This window comes from Corapipo altera, unplaced genomic scaffold (assembly GCF_003945725.1).
Source record: "Corapipo altera isolate COAL_440 unplaced genomic scaffold, ASM394572v1 61, whole genome shotgun sequence".
Taxonomy (NCBI): Eukaryota; Metazoa; Chordata; class Aves; order Passeriformes; family Pipridae; genus Corapipo; species Corapipo altera.
This window is the reverse complement of record NW_020884910.1, coordinates 2,534,592-2,552,724: the sequence shown is the minus strand read 5'-3', so window position 1 is coordinate 2,552,724 and position 18,133 is coordinate 2,534,592. Positions and strand designations below refer to the sequence as shown.

Sequence of the window (18,133 nt, the reverse complement as noted above, 5' to 3'; positions counted from 1 at the left end):
TATCAGTTGTCATTTACTTACTGCCATTTTATTAAAGAACCCACCAAAACCAAAAATTCCTCCAAAACACAAAGGGCTACACAGACTAAAAAATAAAGAGTATAAAAATAAAATGTTGCTAATTGGAGCAACAGAGGGGTAGTGGGGTAACCCATATGACTGGAATACAAATACAAAGGTAATGCCTTGTTCAAGGAGGTATTAGGGGGAGGAAGAGAGATGGCCTTCTTTTCTACACTCCTTTTCTGAAGCTGAGTGTGCTACAGAAGTGCTGCTTTGAGAGAAGCCCCTGGGTACGACGAGAGGAAAGAAGCTGGGCACAAAACCCAGCTCATGAGACAGAGGAGCTTTGTGCAATCAGCCAGCAGAATCACCCAAGCACATGGCAATGCGACACCCTGTTGTGCAAGAAGGACCCCAACAAGGGATGCTTCCAGGAAAACACTGGTGACAAACTTTGATGTGGAAGATGGAGAAACCATCTGGAATAGGAGTGCTTCCCCGTGTGGCTCCAAGAGACAGATAAAAATACTTGTGATTACGAACACGGGAGGCAACTTGGGTAAGGGTGATAACTTTAAATTGGATGGTTTGCTCAAAGGGAAGGACAGACAACAGCAAACATAACCAACCTCCAGGATGAGGGAATTGGGAGAACTGTTATGTTGGATCACAAAGGAGTAGTCCATCAGGAAAAAAGGAAATAGGAAGCTCAGGGTTCTTCAAAGGCTTGATAGTCACCAAATGTCAACTACTCTGGTGTACAGGAAGGAAAAGGAAGTACTGCAAGAGATTAATTTGGATAAAGCATGAGTTTTATTTGACCTGAAATAAAAAAGTAGCAATGAGAAAGCAGAAAGGTAGGTCAGGTGGAGAATTTTGGGAGAACCAAAAAAACCAGCAAACCAAAAACACCCCGAAAAACAAAGAGGTGTTAAGGACAGTGAAAGGCTCTATAAACATACTAATGGTATAACAACTGAGGAAAGTCTTGGCCTTTTCGATGGGAAAGGATGGAGCCTGACACAGCCAACTTCCCTTCTGGAGGAACCAGCAACCAACAAGCGGGTCTTGGGGCTGAGAATTCCCGTGGTCTCCTCGGATCGGACTCGGCTGCAAACCCAGCATTTGCAAATGAGCCTTTGCTCTACAAACACCTGCTGGCTCTGTCTGAGGGGGTCTCAGCCCTAAGCACAGAGGTCCCACAGCGCCCTGTGCCGGGGCGAGGCGTCCCAGGGCCATGGCAGGGACTGGAGCACTCCTGAGAAAACGCCTTTCCCTCGCCGCTTCCCAGGATGAGCAGCCGAGACCGGCCTGGGACAGGCTGTGGGGCGGGCGCTTTCCTGCGGCTCAGGCCTGCGAGAAAGGAAGTGATTATACGTGTCCCTTCCTCCCACCCGCGGGACAACCTCCAGACCCCTCGTTCCCCTTCCCATCCCCGTTCCCCCCCACCCCGCGACCCCCCGCGCACTCCGGGTAGGGGGACGCCCCCCCATTGGCCGCGCGCGGCCCGTCCGCTGCGCTCCCATTGGCCTGGAGCACCGCGGCTCCGCCCCGCTCCCCCGCTCCCATTGGCCGCCCGCGCCCGCGCGGCCCCGCCCCGGCCCCGCCCCCCAAAGGGGTCATTTAAGTTTATGGAGGGAAATAAATAAATAAAGCGGGAAATAGAAAATGCGCAGCGGGCGGGGGGGGGCGGGGCGCGGGGGAGCGCAACCGAACCTGCTGACTGCGGGGCGGGCGCCCTGGCGGCGACTAATCGGCGCCCAGCCGCTGGAGAGAGTGACATCCCCGTGGAGCCAATCACAGCCCGCGAGCGGCGAGGGCGGCCGCTGGCTTTCTAAAATCCGGCCAATCAGAGGCGCCGGAGGTTTGACCGACGTTCACACCTTCCAATAGAAGCGGCGCGTAGCGGGCCGGTTTCGCCTATAGAGAATTAGCGCCGAGCCGCGAGGAGCGGGGCGGGCCCAGGCGGCGGCGCAGAGGGGGGCGGGGCCGGACCGTGAGTGGCGGCCCTGGGAGCCAATGGGAGCGGCCCGTCGGGGCGGGGGGGCCCGGGGCCAATGAGGGGCCCCCGCGGGGCGGCGGCGGCCGCCTCTGAAAGTGCCGCGAGCCGGCGGCGCGCGCGGGGGGCGCGGGAAGATGAGAGAGGTACCGGCGCTTCCGGGGTCAGCGCGCGGGCGGGGGCGGGGCCCGCGCCGGGACACGCCCACGGGGGGCGGGGCGGGTGAGGGGACGGGGTAGGTGGGGGGTGAGGGGCTCCCGCGTCCCGCAAGAGAGGGAGGGGGAAAGAGAGAGAGAGAGAGACCCTGCTCCGGGAGGGAGAACAGCCCGTGTTGAGGGAGGGGGGACAGCCCGCACACGCCGCCGCCCGGAGTTTTTTTCCGCCGTCCCGAAAAAAAAGTTTGGCATCCGGCGGGGCCGCTCCCCCGAGGGCGCGCGGCCGGAGAGGGAGAGTTGGCACCGATATTCCACCCCCCCGCTTATCCCCCCCCACCCCCGCGCCGCTGCTCCTCCTCCTCCTTCTCCTCCTCCTTCTCCTCCGGCCGCGGCGCTGGGAAAAGTTGGCGGCGCCTGTTTGTTCGCGAGGGCTGGGGAGGGGACAGGGATCCCGGAGCCGTCCGGACGCGGTCCTGTGCCATAGGATCTGTGTGCCACAGGATCCTTGTGCTCTGGGACGGCCCTGCTCGAGCAGGGAGGCCGGACCCGATGAACCGCTGTGTTCCCTTCCAGCCTGACCCCGCCTGACCCCCGGGATGGAGGCGGTGCGGGTGCCGCCGCCCGGGATGCCCTGCGGGATGCGGGGTCGGGTGGGAGCTGCTCGTCCTCCCCCACTGCAGAGCTCGGCTTCTTTTTTTTTTTATTTTATTTTATTTTATTTTATTTTTTTATGCCGTGGCCGAAGGCTCGTGGAGCAAATAAGTTGTTCCTCGCTGCTCCTGGCCGAGGCTCTGGCAGGTCCCACCCGAGTGGGACTCCAAAAGCTCCCCCCCTCCCGTGCCTTGTGCTTCCAGCGCCGGGCATCGCCCCTCGCAGGGACCCGCTCCTGGGATTCTTTAGCCCCGTCGGCGGGGAGGGGGCTCGCGGGTGTAAATCGAAGAAAATGGGTATGTTGGATGAGAGGAAACGCGCCGCCGAACCGCCGGCCGTGTTCCCAGACTTTGCCTCCCTCTGCAGCGGAGTCAGTCGGTGTTACCCAGGTTAAAAGCCCTCCTGTGTCAGCCCTGTATCCTCTTTGCTGGACGGCAGATGGGAAATTGTAACAAAGTAAGAGTCGCTGCCTAGTAAAGCGAAGTAACGTGCGAAGCCTGTAGCTGGGCTCTCTCTGCAGAGTAATTATTTGGGAGTGAAAAGTACCGCCATAAAACCTGTTGTTGTCTACAGCTACTGTATCACAGCTCTGAAATCCGAGCGCCTTCCTGGGTCGTTCTGAATGCCTGGGATGTACTCTCCATGTAGAAACGATGTCTTTGGAATTTACGGGGCTAAGGTGGTAGAAATGCAGAATCATTTAGCATGTGTGAATCTTGGGGTGCTGTAAAAGAATGGGTAACTCAAGACAAAAATAAATCTATGATACGAAAGTATTGTTACCCTTCTCTCTCTCTCTCTCTCTCTCTCTCACACACACACACACACACACACAAACCACCCTCAGAGGCAAGAGCTTTTTTAGCAGCTAGGCTGTCTTCACAGGATGCAACGAGTACACAATATTAGAGCTGACTGGGAGGAATCCTTCCCATCCCAGTGGAAAATGTGGTATTTGTGAAGTTGCAGTTTTCTGCAGAAAAACTGCAGATTCCAGTTTTGCTGGAAAAAAAATAAGTTTGATTTTTCTGACCAGAAAATTAAAGTGATGGTTCATGGCTACCTGCCTTGAAGACTTCTGTCGATTCTACTTTCTGCTTGCAAGCAGAAAGCATGGTTAAAAAAATCTTCCCCAGAGACCTCCACCTTTTTATTTTTGTTTTTTTTCCCCTTTCTCCCCCCTTTAAAGGAATTGCTTGGAATTTTTATTCTACAAAGGACATGAGAAGCTTTACTTCTTACCCTGAAACAGAACTGAACATTTTTTCATAGGATGAAAATTCCAGTATTTGGCCAGCCCGATTCAAAACTTCTGGAAACTTGGGGCAGATCTTTGGCTTGTACAAACTGGCTAGTTCCATTGTGTTTAGTCCACAGAGGATTTGGCCCTAGTTAATTAATGGTTCACCCGAGGTCATGCAGCAAGTTGATTTTTAAAGCTGGAGACTGAATCCAGAGCTGTTATTATTCAATCCTCTCATATATCTTGAAGTTTACTGCACAATATTATATTTTTCTTAGACAAGCTGGATTAATAAGAACCAGAATCCACAAGGCTCTGATTACAACTTTTCTTAAAAATCATGTTCTGAAAAATCTATTCAATTGTGATCTTACTAGAAAAGCGAGTAAATATGTTGTAATTAGTGCATAGGTGACACTGACTACTGAGGGAGAGAGAGGCCTGAAAAACTGCTTTTGTTATTTAAACCTTTCTTTCAAAATACAAAAGCATTTGATTGGCACTTCACTGATTTAATAGTCCATTTGTAATGCAGGAAGAGCATTACAGAAAATTTTAGCATTATTTTAAATCTCATCATTTAATCTGTAGGTGTTTTTTAAAAATCCTCATTTCTAGGAGAAAAAAACTTTCTGATAGCATGGGGAATCTGTGCCTAGTCAGTTGTTAAAGACACGAATGCCTTGTGTCTTCCAAAATGAAATGGTTTATGAGTCTTAAAATGTACCTTGTTTGTTGTGTTAGCACAAAAATAAAATAAAATAAAAATCCTTTTGGCCAAGGATTTCGTGGTTGCTCTTACTATGTTATAACATTAGGAATGGAACTCTAAGCCCCCAGCTTTAAAATCAGGGTTGCCAACATTCAGACTAAAGAGGAGAACAATTCAGATCCTGGCAGTGCCAGATGTACAAGATACAAGCTAGCTCATTCAATCATCTGAATTTATAGAGGTGGTCTTTCACCTGTACTTGCATAAAGATGCTTTGTGAAAGTTGAATTATTTCCTGTTTTACACATGGGGAAGATACAAAGGCAAGAAATCCAAACAGATTGGCTGCACACACCCCTTCCCCCTCCTCTATATTTCTGATTTTCAGAGGAAAATAAGATTTCATAAAGTTCATAAAGGCTTGTCTCTGCCTTCTGAGCATTGGGGAGTGGCTTTGTTGTTAAAATATTATGTAGTAGAAAGACCCTGAATTAAACAGCACGGAAATGACTTCCCAATGTCAAAGAGCAGTCAGTGACTGAGTTTGAACAGACCTTCTGCCTCCCAGGCCACAGCTGCACCTATTGGCTTCATTGTCCCATCCCTCCTACGCACATGCATGCCTGGCATTGTTTTGGAAATACAGCAGAAACTTGATAATTCAAACTGATGACTCGGAGAGCCACTTGTGGAATTAATTTATTGGGTAAATTAATGACTAGGTATGCAGGCAGATTAAAAAAAAAAAAAGATGGTGTGTCATAGTGTATGATTTCTTCTGTTACCTCAAACAGTGTGATTTATTTGTCACTGCATTAATTGAGTATCCTGGAGAATGTTTTGTTCGAAATTTTATAAGTGAAGTCTTAAAAAATCTCAGCATGGTCCTGTCCTTGTTAGGGAAATCTGTGAGGGGAATTGGGTTTTCAGCTCTTCAATGAGGAGTTGTAATTTGGATTAGAAATTAATCCATAGCACCTATTTTATGGCACAGGATTTATAACATGCCGCAGAGGTTAAACCATAGCCTCAGTATACTGATCTGTGCTGTAGGCTTATTTGATTTCGGCAGGGCTGCCTGCCTAAGACAAATAGGATTTGATCCTTGCTGGGTAACCTTGGTCAAATTCCAGGCGGCCCTCAAGACTTGCTATTTCCATCTTGGTATTAGAAAATAAGTGTGTTCTTTCTGTTTATTTTTCACAGGGCCTCGGTATTGTTCAGTATAGTTTGTCATGTGAGGCTGTAAATCCCTTCAAGCGAGGTGGAATTTTAGATTTGCAAACTGTTCCCAAATGATCGCATGTGTATCCTGAAGGAAAAGGCTGTCCTCTAGCCAAGTATGGACAGAACTTACTGAGTTTAGCTCATTAAGATTCCAGAGTGACTGCAGATATTAATGTAGAAGATGCTATGGGGAAAAATAATTATTTTTAATTTGCTCAAAATACGAGATTAATGTTAAGTAAGCAGAATTCATCGGTAATTGCCCAAGAAATCTTACCAGCAGTTTAAGCTCTCTGAAGAGCTATTGCAGAAAGTGTGTACAAATCATTACAGTATTGACAAACAAACAAAAAAATTAGTGTCTCAAATTGGCAGCTTTTAGTAAACTTTTCTTGTTTACCCTTACACAGGCATGCTGACCCTTGATCTTGGGTATCAGAGCAAATCAAAATTCAGTTCTTTAATTTTCATGTATACATTGAGATGAATCATTGGGCATTTGTGAAGCGAAAGAAAATAGTTGCCATTGATTGTTTTTCACAACCAGAGGTGATTTTGGAAGGTCTGTGTCGCTTCAAGAGGTCCCAGGTTTGTTGCCTGATCAGGGTGAGCAGAAAAAAAAAAAGATTTTGGAGTGTAGATTGTTTTGTGCTTACTGATATCAGTAGGTCTCGGGTTCTACTCTCATTTTCCCAGATATTTGGAAAGATACCTCAAGGAATACCAAAATACAACACTTTTTTATCAAATTTTCTCATAAGGGAAAGTTCTGATTCTGGTTCTTGTAGCTGCTTATTCAAAGCAATAATTACTCCTTCCTCTTTCCTTAATTTTTTAATCCAATATAGGGGCCAACTCAGTTATTGCTTCTTATGTTTTCACGAAAGCATGCTGAAGCCTGAGTACTTGTTTACTGTTTTGGGTTCCTGGCTTAAGACTTGGGCATCATGAAGCTCTCTGCTCTGCCACAAATAGCATATTTGACTTTAGGGAAAATTGCTCAGTCTTTGTTTCCTATCTGTACAACGGGAATAATACCATGTGCTGTCATCACAAATATTTGCAAAGGTATGTACATGGAGAATTCCGAAATGCTGCTGTCAGGGTTATAAATAATATCTCAAGTAATAATTTCAAATGGTAGGTGCCAGTTTTTCCATTGACTGTTTGGTTTGACAATAAATACCAATGCCAGTAATTTTATAAACTTTGGTGTAGTTATTCTGGGTTTGCATCAGAAAACAGAAGGTGGCTTAGACATGAATTTCCTCTTTGAAATAACTGAAGTGACATCAGTGGAATTATACAGGAATGATTTTGGCATTGATACTACTGAAAAACATAGTGCTCTGTGAGTGCTTTGGCCTCATACAAAGTGAGCTGTATTAGTAGTACAGGAGTACAACACTTCTTTGGAATTGTAGTCTCCTCTTTACCATTTTAAGTTTTCAAGTACTGCAGCTAGCAAGCAGTGTTTCTCTAAGAACTTACTGGATTCAAAAATGTGCACGTCTCACACTCAATACTAATTGTACACACAAATGACTTAATTTCCCTTACGGCCTTTAGCACATCCATTTGACTAAAGCTTAAGAACGTAGAAGTTTTACAGCATTTTTGTAACAAACTCCAGTCAGACGTCTAGGCTGCTTTTCTTATACGTAACACTTTCTATTTCCAGACACTGTAAATATTGGCCTTCAGAAAAGCTTTGTACAGTGTTTACCCACATCACTTTATGGAAGATGAAGAAAGAAGAAAATACCCACTGTTTCCAAAACTGGAATTTTTGACTGCTTGTATTTTTGCATGCACCTTCTGAGACCCTGAGGCTTTATTTCCAACACCAGCACTACTAGTTCTGTACACATCCCTCTCCCACTGGTGCTATAAGCTGTAAGTTGCAGTCATTAAGCATAACTACCTCAAGGAAGATACTGAACACTATCAAAACTCATGTAGAAGTTATGGCTTTTAGGTGTAGTGAAACAAGAGCAAAGTTCTTTGAAACAAATTGGAAGTGCCTGAAGTTTGGGCCTCTAGAAAAGTTGTCATTCTTCAGTATTTTTAAGTGTAACAGAATGAAGTCAGGGATTGAAATGGCAGGTGCTGCTGTTCTTCTGTTAAAAGCAGCAACACATGTTTTGTTAAGAAATTTTCTGTTTCATAGCTGTCAAGTAAATAAATAAAAGCTTTGTGCTATTTAGATGGCGTTTAAGTGTTGAGTCTAGTTTATCTCCAAAACGATTTGTAGGACTTCTCCCCCATTGTACTGTATGAATAACACCCACTGAACTCAGTGTGAGGGCTTTTTTATCATGTGGCTGAAAATAGCATTCAAACGTTGGCAGGTGCAAGACTGGTGAGAAACTTTAGTCTCACACATACAAACTAGTTGTTTAGGAGAGTCTTCTACATGGTGGTGGCTGCTCTTAGCTGGGCTGCTAGAATCAACAGAGTCGCTCGCTGGCTGTCTTCTTGTTGAGATCAATCAGCTTGTATTTCCAGGAGGGTGTGTAACGAAGAAGGGCCTGATGGTGCTGATTGCAGTAATATACTTAGCTATGGCAGCTTTAGCTATTATTTATAGAAGTGCTAATTATATCAATAGAAATAGCAATATTAATACTGTTAAGTGTCAGAATCCACGCTTGACAGCATGAACTAAACACAGCTACTGTGAAACAAAGCAGCCAGCTTGTCTCCCTTGTCAAACCACCAATATGCATTTCAGGAAGAGTACACACCCACCTTAATTGCTTGGGGTCTCACCATTTTTGCTCATCTTGTTATATCACTATCATTTCAAGCTGAAAACTCACAAGACCGGCTGTTCCCATGAAGCGTAGACTGTATTCAAAGTCAATCTAGAAAATTCAAACTGTGACTAAAAGTCTAACAGTGGATTCCAGTTTAAAGCTGTCATCCCACAATGCTGGAAACTGCAAAGTGTTTTGAAGTTCAGAATCTGATCCAAACTTTTTTTTTTTTAGTTTGTATTCTACCACGTCTTGTTTACAAAATAGTTGGTGAGGACTCACATAGACTTCAGTACCCACAGTTACCTTCAGACTACGTTATAGCCAGCCTTAATTGGCGTCTTTTAAAAGGCAGAAATCGCATTACCAAAAAAATAAACAAAACTAAAAGAAAACAAGAGCATATTGAGACATTGTCTGGCTGCATTTTTAACATTTAAAATGTGCTTGATTTCCTGTCACAGCTCTTGTTACATCTGCCTACCTCTTGTGACAGTGTTTTAGACTGACTTCCCACAGGAGCTTACAAATCAAGCAGGTTAATGTCTTCATTAAAACTGAATAACAGTTTACTTTGGGAAAAAACATATTAAATATTTCAGGATATTGAACACCAAACTACTATTAAGCTTTAACTAATGCATTTACTTTGCTGACACTTGCTCTCCAATGGGACATGTAGCTGAAGTTAATGTCACTTGAAGTGATGTTTAAGACTTCATGAGAAAGTGTTTCCAACCCCTTCTAGATGATTTTACTCTAATTCTATCACTCTGTACTTGAGAAAAAGTTTTAAATAAGTTATTTCAGCAACGTGCCATCCTTATTTTGGAAATGTAGTGGGTATAAATGTCTCCTTCAGAGTTTTAAATAATCCTTTCTATGTCCTAGATACATGTGGTACACTGCGTAAAGAGAGTGACAGGCTGTTGGCCTCTGGACATATAAAAAATGTCCTTAGCATGCTTTGTCTTTGGGAGGAAAATACAATGATTGTTGCAAACAGAAAAGCTTTGGGTTTCGTCACTCGTGACTATGAACCTACCTTAAGACGGGACTGATTTAGTGGATCAGGAGGACAGAAATGGAGGCACATGGCCAGTAGGTCAAGGTTTCTCAGTTGGCAAGTGGTGGTATTCTGTGTGGGCTGATGTTACTGGAGAACTATGGGCTTGTGTCTTTCTCACTCTGTGCAGAATCAGTTTGCAATGATGCCATGTGGGACACAGGGGCATCCCATCAGTAATAGGAATGGGGTTTGTTTGGGTTTCTTTTGTTCATGTTGCACTGCAAATTCTGTTGGTGTAATTTGCTTTATCAGCTCTTTTGTTTTTGTTGGGATTTTTTTTGACCTCTTCATTTGGCAATCCTACGGTTTACTTATCTATTATCAGAGCCATGTCAGACTGTGATGCGTCATTCTTTCTGGATCCGACTGCAGCAGCATCCCAGTACATGATGCAATCAAACAACATTCCTCCCCTGGCAGATTTAGACCAATCCTTTTGAAGTTTGCTAATGTACCCAAAATCAAAGCCAGTTTCAGTTCTACGCTGTAAGAATACGGATACTTTGTTGTAACTTTCCCCATCGTTGGTCTGTAATAATCCTGGAATTCTTCTGACATCTCTTTAAACTCTGTGAACAGGTGATCTGTGAGTAAATCTCCCTGAGGAGTCACAAACTTTTGTGAATTATTTACATCTACTGTAGGAATTCTGTCTTGCATTGCATACTGGACTGATTGCATAGAGGATACATATTGAATGATGCAGAAAGAAATGGAGGATGTGCCTAGCACATAAAGATATGTGTTAGTCTTATGAATATATTATATAAAAAATAATTTCTACTGTAATGCTGCTGGCTTTAGCTGCGTTAACTTGAGGGGAAAAAAAATGCCTATAAAACTTAGGGTCTTGGTTACAGCCATAAAGAGATCATTGAGAAAGATGAATGGCTTGGAAAATAATTTATGCAATAGGACAAAAATAAAAAGCCTAGTTTAACTAGTAGTGGGTATCTGAAAGACGTCATTGCTCAGTGGTGGTGTTCTGGAATATAATGAGCACTAGCCTCATCTCATTTGGCAAACATGGTAATTCCTGGTAGGACAGTAGATAATTAATGAGTGCACATGGAATATGAATTGGTTTTTATTTTTACTGGTGGTCACAATGCATTTAAGTTCAGTAAAGTAGGAAAAAATAATTATTAGTTTTATTGGAATAATTCTGTGGGGCACTCCACTTTTTGGATAAACAAGTACAGATCAACATTTTCTTGATTTTACTTGTCACGCACATTTATTCAGTATATTGTCATTCACTCCCTTTAAGTGGTTCCATGTGTCACATTTTTGGGAAATTTACACTTGTCATTTGAAAATAAAAATTGTCTTGCAAGATAAATAAGATTGATCTGTTTTTGTTACCACAGTGGATGAGTACTTGTACTCTCATGGTGCAAATGAATACTCAGGTTCATGATTTGTTTTCTGAAAGCCTTTGTGGCCATTTGTTAAGGCTTTGCTTTTAGTTCCAGTAAAATGTAACATTTTGGTCAAAGGATGTCTACTTAAATGGAGCAGGTTGGCTTAAAGTGAAGTTACCAAAAAAACAAAGGACTGGGATGAAGAGGGTTAATAATCCCTCATTTTTGATGAATGGGTCGTCTTGGTACCAATTTACCCAATCTTGCTGTCCTGCACCTGTTCTGTGGATCCCATTCGCTTGGGCTGATGATCTGATGCTTTTTGCCAAGGCAGTGCGGCACAATAACCTGGAGTTGATATGATAAGAATGCTAACTCCAGATTCCCAATTACAATTAGTGTTATTTGCATGTGTGTATTCTAACAGAAACTAGGGAATTCCAGATGAGATCAGTGCCCCATCCACCGGCGCTGAGTATTTTACATACTGTAAAACCTCAGGAAGCTTATAGTTAATAAGGCAAGTCGGGAGAAAGGTGAGGGAAACAAAATGTTAGAATTTCCACTGTTGTGGTTGCAGACCAAGGAACAGAGAAAAAATAGGTGACTTGATCGGGATAATCTAGGGAAAGGAAATAGAGGTTTTCAGAGGCAACTAACTCCCACTAAAGCAAGTATGAGAGTGATGTGCCAACCTGCCATTTGTGCCTTTGAAAATTTCCCCAGGGAGTCTATTGTAGAGCCAAGCATTGAACTCTGATCTTCAGTCCCCCACCAGACAATCGTTCCTTTCTGCTTTAAGTATTTTTAATTGAAAAATACCATCTGAACAGTGTCTGTAAAGAATTACTTTTCCTCAGAACCTCCAAAAGAAAAGCAAAATGATGTGCTGCAGCAATAAATTAACCAGCGATCAAAATAAAAACCACAGTCTTGTTATGAAAACCAGAACTGGTGGGTAAATACTGTGAATTTATGACACCACTGGAAAAAAAAATCCACTCTGGTAAATGTAATACTTTTAGAATTAAAGATCTTTGCTTTAATTATTAAACTATTCAGATCTCTTCTAAACAGACTTTAAATGCAAAAGCTACAACTTGTTAAAAAAACAAGCAGAAGTTCATCCCTTGCTTTTCTACGGGCGCTATTTATATCTGTGTCGGTGTTTGTTTCAGAGAAGAGAATAAAACTGAAGTCCACATGACCCTATCTTACTCTCCCCAAATAGCAGTAACACTTTTCCTTTTATATAGAGTTGTATGTATATTAACTCACACATTCTCATCACTTCATGAGGAGGTAGACTCCCTTCCCATTTTGCAGTTTGGGAAACACTGGCAGAACTCGAGGTTATACAAATCTGGAGAAATTGTGAGAGTCAAATTACACTGCTGGAGTGACCTGTGTTCAGGCCACTCCAACACGTCCCCTAATAATATTTTACAAGCCTTAGCCATCTGTGTGTGATGAGATCAGAAGTAAGGAAGTCTGTAGTTGCCAAGAGGATTTTAGCAAGCAGAACTGTACAGCTACAAAGAAATCCTACAGCATCAACAAAGGAAACAGAAATATTCACACTGAGCTCTTTTTGACTCTTTTAGTTGAAGACCGTTTGTTCTTGTAAAATTTTAAGGGTTTGTTCTTCCTCTTGCACACCTAATTGTTATTGACCATATTGTAAGCTTTGCATACATTATTAGGAGTCTCCAAAATGGCTAATCCTGCATTTTGCAAAAGCAAGAAGATACCACTTCTGCTGCCTCTCTCTGTGCACTTGTAGGGGTAGCAAACCCCTTCATCCTGGCTGTATCCCAGGGCTTTGCCCTCCTTCCCCTCACAAACACCCCACACATATGCTCAGAAGTACCCCAAACAAGAAATCTCCCAAGAATTCTCTATCAAATTCTGATTCATGGAGTTCTTGCCATGCATGGACTTCAGAGTAATTAGATGGGCTCATTACTTCCGTCTTCCTGGTTTTATTTGTTTTAAGATGAACTTCACAAAAACAAATAAATACAAAGGATAGGCATTTCAGAAGCTCTCACCATCAGTCTTGCTCTTCTGCTTTTGCAAACAATCAGGACTGGACTGGACTGGAGGTGGAATTAAGCCCACACTGGGCATTTTCAACACTCCCAGTCATAGCCTCTCCCCAGAGATTTTATAATCTTACAAAAGGGACTAACTGATTAATACTGAAGTTGATCAATTAATATGAATCTTAAGTTCTCAAGAACAGCTTTGATTCTGGAACAGAAAGTCCCCTGAGCTGCTGTTTTGGTTAGTATGGGTTAAGTTCTATTAGGCTTTCTCCCAGTTTGTTTTATTAGAAAATGGTATTTATTTGACTGCGGTATGCTACCTAAAATTGTTATAATTTGTTTCTTTATTTCCATAAACATTTCTGTGTTTATTTTGGAAGAGTGGTTACTTAAGGAAAAAAAAAACACCGAAGTAAGCTTAAAAATATATTGCCCGTCTCTCATATCTAATTTTCTCTTGTAATCAGTGTATATAATTTTCCTATAGCACCAATCTAAAAAAATCCAGAACAAAACAAACAAAAAGAAGAGAGGGAATAGAGACATTAGAATCTATTTTCAGGATGGCATATCAGACCACACACACTTATGGGGTAGAATAGATTTGTTATTTTGGGCAGTAATGTGGAACTTATGAGAAGCTTTCTTTTTTTATACAAAGTTAGTTCAGAGTAGATTAAAGTTTATTTCAAACTCAGCATATTTGACCTCAAGCATCATAAGAGTCATGTAGAATTGGCTCATGCTATTAAATTCCTACAGCGAACTCCATAATAATGATTAATTTCTTTCATAAACTCTCTTCATAATTAATACAGGTTTCATTGTGGGCACTGCTATTCTCATATTGATTATCTCTACAATTTAGATTGGACTCGTAAAATGATGTCTTTGTTTACTCTGATGGCCAGACATTTATTTTACTTGGATAACTCTCACCATTTGCAAACTGAACTGGGGATATTGCTGCCATATTCAGACCTGTTTCATGCAAGAGCAGGGATAATTTTTTGGCACCTGAGATTAATAATACTTTGGTGTTCTCTGATGCTTCTCATCTGAGAATCTGAGTTCTTTATGAACAATTAATTAAGCTTTTAATGCACCCTTCTGAAATAGGGAAGCATCAGTAGCCTCTTGCACTGATGGATAAACTCATATTTAGAGATGTTGAGTTCAAGTCACCTGCCAAGCTGTCTGTATTCAAGTTGAATATAACCCATTTGCTGAATACCAATCTTTCCTTCAGTTGTGAGGAGTTTCTTTCACCCGGCATGATAATTTTTGATGTGGCATAGTTCCTGTTGATAAAATATGCATTTAAAAAAATTATAATGGCTGAGTATGCTTTAGCTGCTTGAACAAGTTTGGACCTTTCTTGTTGCTTGTTTCTTTTCAAAAATAATTTAATTTTATTTCTAGGAGCCTTTCATAAGCTACAGTTAAATCAATAAACTTCTAAGACTGATAAGACTAGTAAAGCAAAGAAAAAACAAAAAGTCACTTTCACATTTCAGACAGACTTCAGGAGAAGCATCTTTAATGAGAGAAGGAGAGAATAATGAATGATGAGATGGAGATTTGAGTGTATTGAAGGTAAAGAGCCACAAACTAGATTTTCTAACACTATTCTGTACCCTTTATACAATGTTATGCAACAGGTGAACCTTTCTCTTGTGTACATTAACAATGTAAATCCACCTTATTGCAATATTAAAGTAAACCTTTCTCATACAGCTGAGAGGTTTCAAGGAGGGGGGCAGTATATTTTGTTTAGTTCTGTTGCCCAGACTATGAAGGGTCCTGAGTCCCATGAGCTCTCTTAGTTTTGTAAAATTCAGAAGGTGCCCGGGGAAGTTGCAGTGACTGGCAGAAGGTAATGTTTGGAAAGCCTTGGAGACAAAGAGGAATTCCATTTTTTGAGCTGAATTCAGCCATCCCGCTGTTACCAAACTTACAAGCAGGGAGGGGGAAATGTGGATGTAAAAAGCAGCACTTATATACATATTAATGCTTGCAGTACAACATCCCCCATGCCTGAGGACACTAAGTGCAACTGAGGACATAGTGAGGTTTACAAGAGTACCTCACATGTTGAGATGCTTTATAGTCCCCCCTGTGAATAGCCTAGCGAAAACCATATGTGAAATATAAATATACTGGGACTTAAAAATGGAGCTGCATTCCAGCCTTTTAAGTTAATTTTGTAACATGCTGCATCTGAGGGCTTGATGTGTGTTGTATCCAATGCTAGCTGAATATTGCAAGGCTTAATAAATGCAGTATGTACTGGAGACACTAGAGGGTCTGATGGAAGACGTGAAAGAAGAAAAAGAAGATGGTGGGAAGAGCACATTTTAGTGAAAGAATAAATCCAGTTTGAACCAACTGTCTGCTTGCTTCCTTCGGTCCGAAGGCAACAATGAACTCCCGTTGTCATGCTGAGTCAGTTGGCAGTGACTCACTTTATCAGTCTCAAAATTGTCCAGCATTTCATCAGAACTGGATTGCACAATGGGTTTTTCCTTTCCCCCTTTTTTTTTCCCAATACACTTTTATTATTAATAGGCACGTAAATCATCTGACGTTAACATGTTTCCTCATTAACTTCTACTTTTTTAATTATAAGATTAATAATCATACAACTTCCCTAAGAGGGAAATACAGTAATCCCAAATCTGACTTGGAATTCTCAAGCAAAAACTTTCTTAGTTATGTGGTTCTCTCAGTTAAAAAAAAAGTTAAAGACTTTTGATACTTTCCACAGGATATTGGCATAGCTAACAGATGCTCACAATTGTTTAGCTGAGGTATGTGTTCTCTATTGGGTGTGGAGAGAAAATTTGTATGTGGAAACAGCAGCCAACATATCAAAGTTGAATTTTCTCCGCAGTATGACTTTTTTTTTTTTTTCTGCAAAAGCCTCTTGCAGAAAACACAAACGTAGCATTTTATCCACTGAAACAGTGCATGCAAATGACATTGAGTATTTTATAAGCATATTTATTCCTTGGACACAAGTTACCTAAAATGCAAAGCGTACTTAAAAAACAAGAACATCTTCGTGGTCTCTGTAGCCTGTGAAAAATTTAGGTCTATGAGGCTTTATATCTAACTCTGCATATTGGTGCACTTCACCAGATTCTTTGATTTTAGCACCTATGCTGTTACACAGTTTCAATGCAAGTGATATGAATAAACTAAAAATGTGTAAAAAGTGATGCTGAGTTGGCTGGACAGCAATGCATCTGTTCTAAAATCCATAATTTCTAAGTTCAGCCATCTTGTCTGCCTTAATTTAACGTCTGTATTTTCCACCTGCATGACTAAATTAATTGTATTCAATCAAATCCATTTTTAATTGCATATTTAGGGCAAAATATAGATCTTCAGTTTTTAATCTTAGAAGATTTGAGATATCTAGAATATGTTCAGTACCTGTCCCAACCTTGACGTCCTACCCTGGGTTTAATCCCATCCCTCTGTATTTCAAATCAGTCCTGGTGGCTATGAAATGGAAAGCTTCCAAGAGTCTTTGAATAATTTTTTAATTCTATTCTTCAGTGGTTCTAGTTCTTTGTTGTTAATTAGATCAAACCACATTTCCACTGAGGCTGTAACAGTAGTGTCATCAGCCTGTAATCTGTCAAGTCCCTCTGAAACCTCTTTCAGCTGCTTTTGTAAATTTAGTACCTCTCTGTAAAGTTCCTTGCAGAGAAAAATGTGTGCTATTTTTTGATCAAAGTCCTTCTTGTTCTCAGTGCAAATTTCAAGACACTTGTTGATGCAAACGCAGAGGTACATGTTCCTGAGAGGAACACCAAGTGTCTCTGAGAACCAGAGGCACTTTTTCACTCAGGTTAACCTTCTTCATACCATTTAGGCAGCCTGCTGGTGATAGCAGAGTGATTTTTGTCTTTAGGCTCTATAGTACAGTTTTGGAAAAGTTTGGCTGTTAGTTTTTCACTCAGTGTGGCTGCAATACAGCACTGAGCAGCTGTGTTTCAGAGGCAGAAGAAATAGTTTTAAACATTCCTGTTTTGATTTTTGTTTTTGTTGTCTAACCAAAGAGCAAAGACACCTTTCTCATGTATCACTCTTGGTTGTTGGATGGTATCTTCGGTAACACCGCACAAAAATTTGTGATTTTCATTTTGGTACAGAATTAATAGCAGCAAACAAGGACATACATTTCATTGTCCATAAGCTTGTGGCCATTGGGAGATAATTTGTCATGTTCAGACAGCAAACCTACACTAATGTCACTGTTCAAAGCTGTTACTTTTTCTTTTACTATCTCCCTGTTTCTTCTCTTGGAGATTCTTGTAGTGGACAGCTGAATTTACAAGTCTCTTAAAGAAATGTTTCAATCATTGCTATCAATTGCTTCTTTTGTATTCCACTGAAGGCAATATCATTAAGAAAAAATAAGGTTGCATCTGTCTTGTTAAGCAGAGATTTTCTATATAGCATAATCAAGTAATAAGCGTATTTCTGGGACTTCAAAACACAAAGGTGTCTAATGTTGAAGAGCATCTAGGAGGTTTGGAACACATTTAAATCATCATTACAGCTACATTTAATAATGATAATGATAGCATTAAAACATCTCACTTTCAGAATCATCAAACTCATCAGAGTCCTGCTTCAGTAGTTTCACTTAAAAGAAATCTCATCTTGAAGTGTCTGCAAAAATGAATTGTCTGCACTTTTTGAGATGGATATGAATTCATCCCAACTTATTCTTGAACAATTTTTGATAATGCCTACACTATACTGTTAAAGAATTATCTCGGGGTTTGTATTCCTTTGGTACATGCATACACTTGTTGCGTTCAACTTCTCTTGAAGTCAGATAAATGAATATTTTTATGTGTGTTAGCCATTACACTCCAGTTTTTAA

General features: G+C 41.5%; 1 protein-coding gene across 2 annotated transcripts in view; it reads left to right on the top strand.

Moving 5' to 3' along the window:
- Nucleotides 1-2,103: 2,103 nt before the first annotated feature.
- The window catches only part of ZBTB20 (zinc finger and BTB domain containing 20), a 502,167-nt gene continuing 486,137 nt past the window's right edge, over nt 2,104-18,133 (top strand). Inside the window, exon 1 of one of the 2 annotated variants that reach the window (XM_027653327.1) lies at nt 2,104-2,148. The gene's annotated coding sequence lies outside the window, so the exon portion shown is untranslated. Of the gene's footprint in view, nt 2,149-10,345; nt 10,405-18,133 lie in introns of those variants that run through there. The other variant, XM_027653324.1, reaches the window with a different exon arrangement.